We start from the raw sequence: 10568 nt of genomic DNA, 5'->3' as shown, positions 1-10568 counted from the left end.
TACACGAATTATCACAAAATATTAATGATACAAGTAAACATTTTATTAATAATCATTTATTATAAAACTATGTTAAAACTGTTTTTACAAAACCTACTGCATTACATTTTTTACATTTATTATGTTTAGCTATGTTTATAGTCATGCTCAGATATGATAGTCCCAAAGGCAGTTCTTTTCCTCTGAGAAGCAGAGGTAGAAATTGCACTTGCTGCAGTGTGTTGGTATATCCTTTACCACATTGTCTGCAGCGTCCTCCATTTGTTTCTATAGGGAAATGTCCAAACATGTCCTTGCAAATGTCTTTTGGTGGATGTGCAGTAGACCTTTTGACTGGAGTGCCATTTGAAGGGCTCCCTTTTTCTGTGGATGGTCTCTTCCTGTCATTTAAGGGGCTCCCTGTCTGCAGAACTGGTCTCCCATGGATTAAACCCTGGGATTAAACCTAGGAAGAGAGAGGATGTGAACTGGGTTTGAAACCGCCACCAATTTAGTATCTTTTTCTTGGTAGCATTCAGTGCTTTGCAGTCCCGTTTGTACAGCAGCCATGCATTAATCACAGCTAGGATGATGGTGTGCCAGAAGATGTACATGTACCAGCAGTGGGATTTCACAGGAAACTTGTATTTTTCTGCAAATGAGTCCAACATATTCACACCGCCCATGAATTTGGTATAGACACCCACAATGTAAGGCCTCTCAACTTCAACATATCTTTTTGTGGCTTTGTCCCAGCGTTGAATCTTCTCCACAGGTTCTGGGCCAGCAAAGGATGACACAAGTGTGACCTCCCTGTTGTCATACCATTTTACTGCACATATGTTGTGGCTTGCCTCTACTCTGACATCAAAGTTTCCTCTGCCCTTTTCCTTTAGGCTTTTCTCACTATCAAGGTTACAGTTGGTAAGGCATACCTGCCTGGCTGTTCCAGTGTAATGAATTCCCTGGTCAAGTAGCTTAACAATGAGCGGGACGCAGGTGAAATAGTTGTCTGCATAGATCTTGTAGTTGTGACCTTTTGGAAGTGTGGAGGCCAGCTTCATCACAACATCCCCTGACAATCCACGTTCAGATCTAACACATATTCCAATATAACGTATAAACTCCGCGCTAACGGTCTATTTGGATGTAAATTTAATAAATTATAGATATGGGAATGTAAAAATATGAAAATGTAAAATGGTGATAAATATAATAAGTGAAAGTGTATGTATATAGACTGCAGCCTCCCTGTATATTAGTCCAAGGACTAAATATGGAATCAATAGAAAGGTAGGGTAATGGCGCTGCCTCAAAATAGAAATGTAAGAAAATATAAATATATTTAAGTTTCAGTGATGAAATACAGTATATAACGGTAGTGACCTTATAAAGTGACTGGTGCAGATAAATATATTATATAACAAAAAAACAATTATATAACAGTGGTGACCTTATAAAGTGACTGGTGCAGATAAATATGTTATATATCAAAAAACAATTTTATAAACTGTAATGGTGCATACTAAAAGGTGCATATCCGATAAGGTGCTAAACGTGCACGTGAAGAAATGCAAACTATACCATACACTGTGGTATATAAGTGCTGTAAAGTGTCAATAAAAATAATAATAACAAATAGCAATTTTATGCAGCGAATATATTCATAGACAGTCCAATGCTGCAAAGTGTCTTAGGTCACATGCAGTGACTAAATGCAGTGTGAAGGATATCCACAGCAAAGTGTGTAAAAAAGGTGACAACACTCTGTCAAAGGCTATAAGGAGTGACCCCGTGTTGGACAGTGAGATGCTGGGTGATCCTTTCTGGTAAAAAAACTTACTCACCAGAAACACCCACCCCACACAGGGGTATAAGGCGGGTGTATAAAGATATCCAGCGACCAGAGATCTCAGGTGTCCCCCCTACTCCTGGATTGATACGTCCGGGATGTGGTCTCGGAGATCCTATGTGAAGGTGTCCCTGGGGTAGTGGCGGGTCCTAATGGACTCCTATAGGCAGGAAATGGTCCGAGGTGTCCGCAGGAAATTGCTCATAACCGTGTACCAGGGGATGATAAACAAACAAGGCACATAGCGTGATACCGTCTGGGTAGTTTATTTACGCAAAAATAGAGAGGTACTCACATAGCAGGAAGGTATACAGGCACAAATTCGTGAGTCTGGAGCGCGATGCGGTCCAAGTCTCGTTCTCGATCGTGTGAAACCGGAAGTGACGCGACACGCTGTACGCATTTCGTAATGAATACGTCTTCAGCAGCCCAAGACCTAAGAGACTTTGCAACATTGGACTGTCTATGAATATATTCGCTGCATATAATTGCTATTTGTTATTATTATTTTTATTGACACTTTACAGCACTTATATACCACAGTGTATGGTATAGTTTGCATTTCTTCACGTGCACGTTTAGCACCTTATCGGATATGCACCTTTTAGTATGCACCATTACAGTTTATAAAATTGTTTTTTGATATATAACATATTTATCTGCACCAGTCACTTTATAAGGTCACCACTGTTATATAATTGGTTTTTTGTTATATAATATATTTATCTGCACCAGTCACTTTATAAGGTCACTACCGTTATATACTGTATTTCATCACTGAAACTTAAATATATTTATATTTTCTTACATTTCTATTTTGAGGCAGCGCCATTACCCTACCTTTCTATTGCTAACACATATTCCGTTCACACTGCCTTGGTACACATCAAAGTCACAAAGTATGCCAGAGATGCTTGTCCTTACCCACACCTTGAACCCCCATGGATGTGGCTTGCCATATATATATTGCTTGATGCTGCTAAATTTCCCCGTAAAAGGAATCATTATTTCATTCACAGAATTGTGTTCTTCTGGTACCACCTGCAGGCATTTCTCCCTGAATACATCAAGCCATAATCTGAGTTTCCAAAGTTTGTCTTTTTTTTCCACGTCAGACACTGTCAAATTGTGACATCACATCTGAAACGGGTATACTGCGTGTCTGTTTCCCAATACATACAGACTCCAGCCATTTGAACTAGGCCCGTCTTCAGATACATGCCAATCATTTCTTCTTTTACCTTTGTGTTGGTATTTATTGATGCTTCTTTTTTAAGAACGCTGTACTAATTGGTGTGATCTGCCAGAGCCTGGATAATGTCTTCTTACACAAACCTTTGGAAGTACTCCAATGGCATATATTGAGGAAGACAGCATCAATACTGATATATTGACCAGAAAAATCAGTGTTGGGACTGATAAAATCCTTTTTCATCCAGCAATACCTGTCACAGGGCATGATCTGTGTGCTGAAGTGACTTGGTTTTGTTGGTGTGATGTCCACAAAATCATCAGATGGGCAATCATTTGGTTATTTATTTTCCTTTTCCAGTTCACTGGCAATTACACATTCTTCTTCATCACTAATGTCAGTGTCTTCTGGGTCCATCTCAAAGTCACTGTCCCCATTTTGGATGGCATCAATGAAAATGGTATTGTGAATGATCATAAAAAGTATTTCTATGGCTTTTTTTTTACCACATGCAACAGGTGAAAACTACAAAGTGCACAGGCAAATGCTGCTACTCATTTAACCCAACATTGTAAAATTACAATAAAAACACAACAAGCTCAAAATCGAATATTATCAATGCATTCAATAGTATCTTGATATATGCATGATCTATACAAGTTATTAATCACAGAAAAACTATTTCAGGCAGTTTACTTACTTTAATCTCCCTTTATCAAGTCCAGTTGTGAGCTTCAAGGCAAGTCCACAGGTTGACTGACTTCATATCCAGGTAAACAGTCCCATTTAAACATTTTACTATCCAATATCAGTGCTAGGCTGAACACTAGGACCTACTAATTATGTATATTTGGTCTTTAGGTGAAAAAAATATGATGGTTAATTTAAGTAGAGTTAAAATTGATGTTGTAATATCACAACTGAGAGCCTTACGGGGATATTATTAACTAGTGATTTGATTGACTGGTGGGGAAATATTCTAGAAGCATCAGGATAGATGGAGGAACACAGATCCACAGATAATTGATGCAGAAGCAGTGAGATCCTTGCACTTGAATAGACATGTGCGCTTCGTTTCATACTGAATAAATATTCAGACACATTTTTCATGATTTGGATATATCCGAATACTGGAATTACAGTATAAACAAAGTTTACTGAATGCTCCAAATAACAAAACTAAATTTGTCTGAATTTCAGAAATTCTAATAGAAATTTGAATCGACTTTTATATCGAATTTCAGTCAAATTTGAACTGTAAACATATTTCTGTAATCAGACCAATCATGTGTACCATTTAGAGTACCATTTCGAAATAATGCTGTTCTTGTTAAGCCAAAGATGATTTAAAGAGTCATTGTAATCATTTTATGAATATTTTTCTTTTGTTTGTTCACTTTGCCACATTCAAATCGAAAAAAAAAATATCTAAAGTTTTCGATTAAACAAATTAAATATTTATTGATTTAAACGTTTCAAATTGAAAAAATCTGTAAATTCGAAGAAAATTCTAAAAAGACATAAAATTATACGAATTCAGAATACGAATTCTGAAAATGAATCCCAAATACAAATTGAATGAATCAACTGAATTTAACGAAACAAAAAAACTAGATTAACGAATCTAAATTAAACAAAATAAATGTTTTCCTTATGCACATGTCTACACTTGAACTCCTGTAATCTAGCAATTGGTGGGTAGTGGTAGGGTGGAGTTTAGACTGACATCAGTATCCACATTACATCAGTAGAAATGGGAGGTAGAGATCTTCTGGACTCTGCCATCCTGCATTATGTACAGGGCACCCAAACTGATCCCTGTAGGAAGTTTTTGGACATAAGGAGATTGATGACTGTGATGGGCCTGGTCCAGCACCAATCAATTCCTTTGAAATTCCTGGGAAAGATACTACATTTGTTGTAATGGCACATTAAAGTGTAAACTACCAATTATAAAAGTGAACCACGCTTTTTAAACTGGAGTTGGGCTTCTTGAAAGTATAGTACTGTGTACAGGTACTTCTTTGTACAATCATTGATAGCTTTTTTTGTAAGACAATGTGTAACCCTTTAAGTGTGGCGGCACACACAGATTATTTCTGCAGTCACGTGCATTTTATATTTTGGTCTGAAATGACCTGTTTCTTTAACCCCCAGATAAAGTTCCTACAAATAAAAGAGATTATATGGAATGAAAAATCAGACTGCTGTTTCTAGTTTGGCAGGCCAAATAAGCCTGCAGTCAAAGCCTGCAGATCTTGCTAATTGGGTGCTTTTCTTGTTTTAATATAGGATTTAAGGAGCATTAGGCTGAGAACAATTAAGATAAGTTCATGTTCTGGCATCCGTTTGTTTCTGAGGCCCTGCACTCTCCGTCATCCAGAATTACTCTTCCAGATTTAAAAAGGCAATGACCTAGCCCATTTATGGAGAAATTGGCAGTTCAAGAGGCTCAACTCATCTGTCACTTTTTTAGTGTAATAGGAGAGGCATAGCAGTGCTAATGCAGCTGCCAATGACATCACAGTTTGACTTTTGTACAGATATGCAAAACAGCTCTGGTAAAAACTAGAAAGAGAAGCGTAAAAATGTTAACACTGAAAATCAAAATTTGAGTTAACCAATTAAACAGCTTATTGCTTCAACTTTTATATACCTTAAAAGGGGCTTTCTCTTTTTGCCAAGAAAATGCACAAATGCTCTATTTATTACAATAATCCTGGTTCTTATTACTTAGTGCAAGTCCTGAGTGCTAGGACTCTTTACATGTACTAATTACAAGACATCACTGGGTATCGGTCACAGACTGTGCAATGGTGACTAATGATTTTTTAGTTAGTATTGCTGGTTAAAGTGGTTTTAACCACTTTAGCCCCGGAGGATTTGGCTGCTCAATGACCAGGCCCTATTTTGCGTTTCGGCACTGCGTGACTTTAATGGACAACTGCGTGGTCGTGCAGCGCTGTACCCAAACGAAATTGAGGTCCTTTTTTTCCCACAAACAGAGCTTTCTTTTGGTGATATTCGATAACCTGTGCGATTTTTATTTTGTGCGCTATAAACAAAAAAGCGCGACAATTTTGAAAAAATAACAATATTTTTACATGAAATTCTCAAAAAAAAAAGGAAAAATCTAAATTTTAAAACATTTTAGGCCAATTTGTTTTCTGCTACATATTTTTGGTAAGAAAAATCGCAATAAGCGTATTTTGATTGGTTTGCGCAAAAGATATTGCGTTTACTAACTACGGGAAAGATTTATGTCATTTTTATTGTTTTTTTTTTTACTAGTAATGGCGGTGATCTGCATTTTTTTCGCGGGACTGCGACATTGCGGCGGACAGATCAGACCCCTAACTGACATTTATGACACTTTTGGGGGTACCAGTGACATTACTACAGTAATCAGCGCTAAAAATAAGCACTGTTACTGTAAAAATGACACTGGCAGGGAAGGGGTTAACTGTACTGGTGATCAAGGGGTTAAATGTGTCACTAGGGGTGTGATTCTAGCTGTGGAGGGGCGTGGCTTGTGAAGTAATCACAGAGACATGCGATCCTATATAGCAGGATCACATAGCCTCTGTGATCACTTCAGAGAGAATGACAGACGGCTGTGTTTACATCAGCCGCCTGTCCTTCTCTCTCTGCTGCGGGAGATTGTGAGTGGGTGGCGGCCATCTGAGCCACCGGTCACACGCACTGGCTCCCCAGCTAACGAGCAGGGGCGGAAGCGCGCCGCTGCCGGCGCGCGCCCCCCCTACAGTCTCCTGAACGAGCGACGTAGTACTACGTCAATTTGACCAGGAGCACCTACCTGCAGTGGGCAGGGCTGAAGTGGTTAAAGGCTCAATTTTCTTTTACCTTCATGCATTCAATGCATGAAGGTAAAAAAACCTTCTATGTGCAGCACCCCCCAGCCCCCCCTAATACTCACTTAAGCTCCCTCTTGATCCAGCTATGTGCAGGAGACCTGAGCTTCTCCCGGGTCTCTCATTCCTCATTGGCTGAGACTTCCAATTGCAACCAGTGAGCCAATGAGGAGAGAGCAGAGGGCAGGGCACAGCTGAGGCTCTGTGTGTCTTATGGACGCATAGAGTGGGTCTCAGGAGCAAGCATACATCAGTGCCCTTAGAGCAAGTTTAATTTCAGCAGACAGTAAAAATGGTATATGCACCCACAATGTCAACTTGAAGGTAGGAAAAGTGGCAATATAATGGATCTAAAATTTAACATGTAACAAATCGATACATATAAATGCTTTAAGTAAAATATTTAAACATTTAAAATTAATTTAGCCCTTTTTCCGCCAGAGACATTTTTGCATTTTTTGCACACATGGTAAAAAAATATTTTTAGGCCTGAATATTAGTTAACACCCCCAAACAATATATAGTTTCTGAAAGCAGAGACACTGAAGAACAAAATGCTGGCATTTCCAATTTGTTTTACTTCACACAACTAACACACTAATAACAGTTTATCAGGTGCAAATTTTCTGTAAAAATGCAATAACCGCTATTTTAGTGTAAATAAAAACAAGGTATTACACAGATTACTTAGTAAATAGATACTCAGCATGTCAGACTAAAAAGCTGAAAAACACCAACAAATTTCAGTACCCAAAATTTTCCATTAGTGAAGCGCTAAAAGCCCTTATCAGTTTAGAGTTCACCATAAATAATGACCCCCGCATTGATGTAACGCGTACAGGGGGAAGAGTCTGACGTCACCCGCGGCTGCCCGACGTGGATGTAATTTACTAACATGCCTGCATCTAGCACTGTGACTTTATTTATAAGTGAACTTTACCTATTCTTAATAAATATTATGTGAGATAGAGAGCGTTTAGATCTTCTTTACTCTCTCTTTATGATCGGATGACATGCCCATATCAAGCTGAGGTCTTATACAGGAGGATTGGTGTCTGCAGTGCTATTGTATGGCGTGGTGACATCTAGTGGTTGTTTGCTGAAGGTGAGAGGCAGTAATACTCTGTGGTGGAAGGGTTCACTTGTGAAACAACGTTGTATGTTACTCACCTTTTCTACACTGAAGGCATCTCCTCTTTTTGGACTTTTATGGACTTTCATACCTATGTGTGTTATGATTATTATTATTGTCATCATTTTAAGCGCTGCACTATTGTACTCTTTACCATAAATAATGACCCTAGAAATAATCTCACTCTGGCGTGTGCGGCGACATGTAATGTGTAGCAAAATATATGTTCCCTATGTTTGCCTACATATGCATATATGGTATGTCGGGGCAGGCACAATATCTTTTTATTTGATTTTTGGTGCTTGGGTATTGTTTTATTTATTTTATTTTTTTAAACTTTTTTTTACTACATTTTTATTAATATCACATAGAGGACCAATAGCCCCCTATATCATAACAATTTTACATTTACAGGTTTTTCTTATTGGGACATAAGGATTCTATTAGACCCCTGATGTCTCCCCTGCATGCCACTGAAGCTAATAGAGTGCAGATCATGCTCTATTAGCTTTCTCCCTGGCCACAGTGGGCAGGAAAAGTAACATCAGAAACTGGAAGTCATTAAATCCTTGTTGCTTTCAGGTTACTAGCTGGTCTACCTCCCTTTTACACAGCAACACTCGCCATGCAGGTCCAGGCCCATAGCTGGGCAAGTGATGCCTGGGAAACCTAGTGTGGAGGCAAATGTACTTCAAGTCATTGGAAGCTGATAGTTAATTCTGAGGAGGGGGGTCGCATGCTGTTTTTTTTTTTAAACCTATCCTGGGTGCTTTGTTTACATGACTGGGAATTTTCTCTAGACTTGCTGTATTGTGCTACTCTGAGCTTGCTGCAGTCAAATGGCTTGCCCTAATATTGCACAGTTAAGTTTTGATGTCAGAGCTGTGCAAGGTGTGCCTGGAATGGGCAAAGAGAGGCTGATAGAGGCAGTTCCCCTAATTAGTGCCCCTAAATTAAACTTCCGTCAAGTCAAAACAAATGTCATTTTCTCAAAACTCAGTCAGTTTCATTGGACAGTGTTTGAGCTTGCTGATTGGCTAAGCATTGTCACATAGGGGAGGTTTTATGCCAGGGGTCTTCAAACTATGACCCTCCAGTTGTTCAGGAACTACAATTCCCATCATGCCTAATCATGTCTGTGAATGTCAAAGTTTTACAATGCCTCATGAGATATGTAGTTCCGCAACAGCTGGAGGGCCGTAGTTTGAGGATCCCTGTTTTATGCTATGTTAGAGTAACAGAGCAAGCTCCTATGAAGGGCAAAGTATTGCCATGTTGTGCTAGCAGTTCAGTACTAGGTGTGCAGATCCAGAGTTGAGAGCTGTAAGTATTGTTATGAACTGTTAAAAAGTACAAGAAAAATTATTAGAATAAATTGCACTGTGAGCTAGCACCACCCTACATACATCAACTTTTTTTTAGCCCATGGTGTTAGGCATGACTCTCAACCCTGTTTCCATTTAGACTTAGTGCACTTGCATTGTGTGTTAACTTTTATTGGGCCTTACATACCTTAATACTTGCAGTAGTTTGCTCCATTGGCTGGGCATTCAGGGACATTATATTGCACTCTTTCTATTTCTGTTTATATACTCTTACTACTCTGAAAGTGCAGTTGCTCCAGAGCTAAGTAAATGAAGTAAAGCTTCACTTTGCAAAGAATATCCAATCACGTGGATGGAAAATAAAAGAAAAAACAGCATTTTTGCTTTCACCTGATTGGATAATAGAAGTCAGCAGAGCTTCTGCAAAGTGCAACTGCCCTTTGCAAAGTGCACAGTCTTTTTGCCTTTAGTAAATCAACCTCACAGTGTTAGATTTTCTGCTTTCCATTCCAAATGATTGCTTTTCATTACATTGCATGTTCCTTCAGGTGTAGAGGGCAAACAATTCGGCCCGAGCATGAGTTCAGGCCGAACATTTGACTGTTCGGCCATTCACCAAACACCCAAATTTGCAGGGTGTTCACCCCGATGAACACCCTGCAATACACTGAGTGCTGCACAGTGCATTCTGTGCCCTGATTGGGCAAAGCTTTGCCCAATCAGGGCGCAGTGTAAGCTGGTTGTTAAGGAGCGGGGCATCATGTCAACTGTCAATGGGTTTTCCCGCTAACAGCTGAATAAAAAAAAAGTGGCAGTAAAAAAAATAAAGAAAAAAACAGTGTGCCCCCCCCAAATCCATACCAGACCCTTATCCTGGCATTCAGCCTGGCAGGTCAATGAAGGGGTGGCGAGTGCCCCCCCTCCCCCTCGTGAACCATATCAGGCCACATGCCCTCAACATGGGGGGGGGTGGGAGCTTTGGGGCCTGTGATGGGGACAAGAGCCTCTTCCTGACAACCCTGGGCTGTGGTTGATGGGGTCTGAGGGCAGGGGGCTTATCGGAATCTGGAAGCCCTCTTTACCAAAGGGGGCCCCCAGATCCCGGCCCCCCATATGAATGAGTATCAGGTACATAGTACCCATACCCATTCACTCAAAAAGTGTACAAAAGCACAAGACAGTTTTTGACAAATCCTTTATTAGAAAACAAAGATTA

General features: G+C 39.5%; 1 pseudogene across 1 annotated transcript; it reads right to left on the bottom strand.

Moving 5' to 3' along the window:
• Positions 1-2952: 2952 nt before the first annotated feature.
• LOC309545846 lies at positions 2953-3500 on the bottom strand (annotated as a pseudogene). The gene has a single exon. The product of its transcript is annotated as an uncharacterized misc_RNA (transcript).
• Between the last annotated feature and the right edge of the window lie 7068 nt (positions 3501-10568).

Source organism: Pelophylax lessonae, assembly GCF_965119305.1.
Source record: "Pelophylax lessonae genome assembly, chromosome: 1".
NCBI classification, from domain to species: domain Eukaryota; kingdom Metazoa; phylum Chordata; class Amphibia; order Anura; family Ranidae; genus Pelophylax; species Pelophylax lessonae.
Note: the sequence above shows the minus strand (reverse complement) of the source record. Positions and strands in the feature narration are given on the sequence as shown.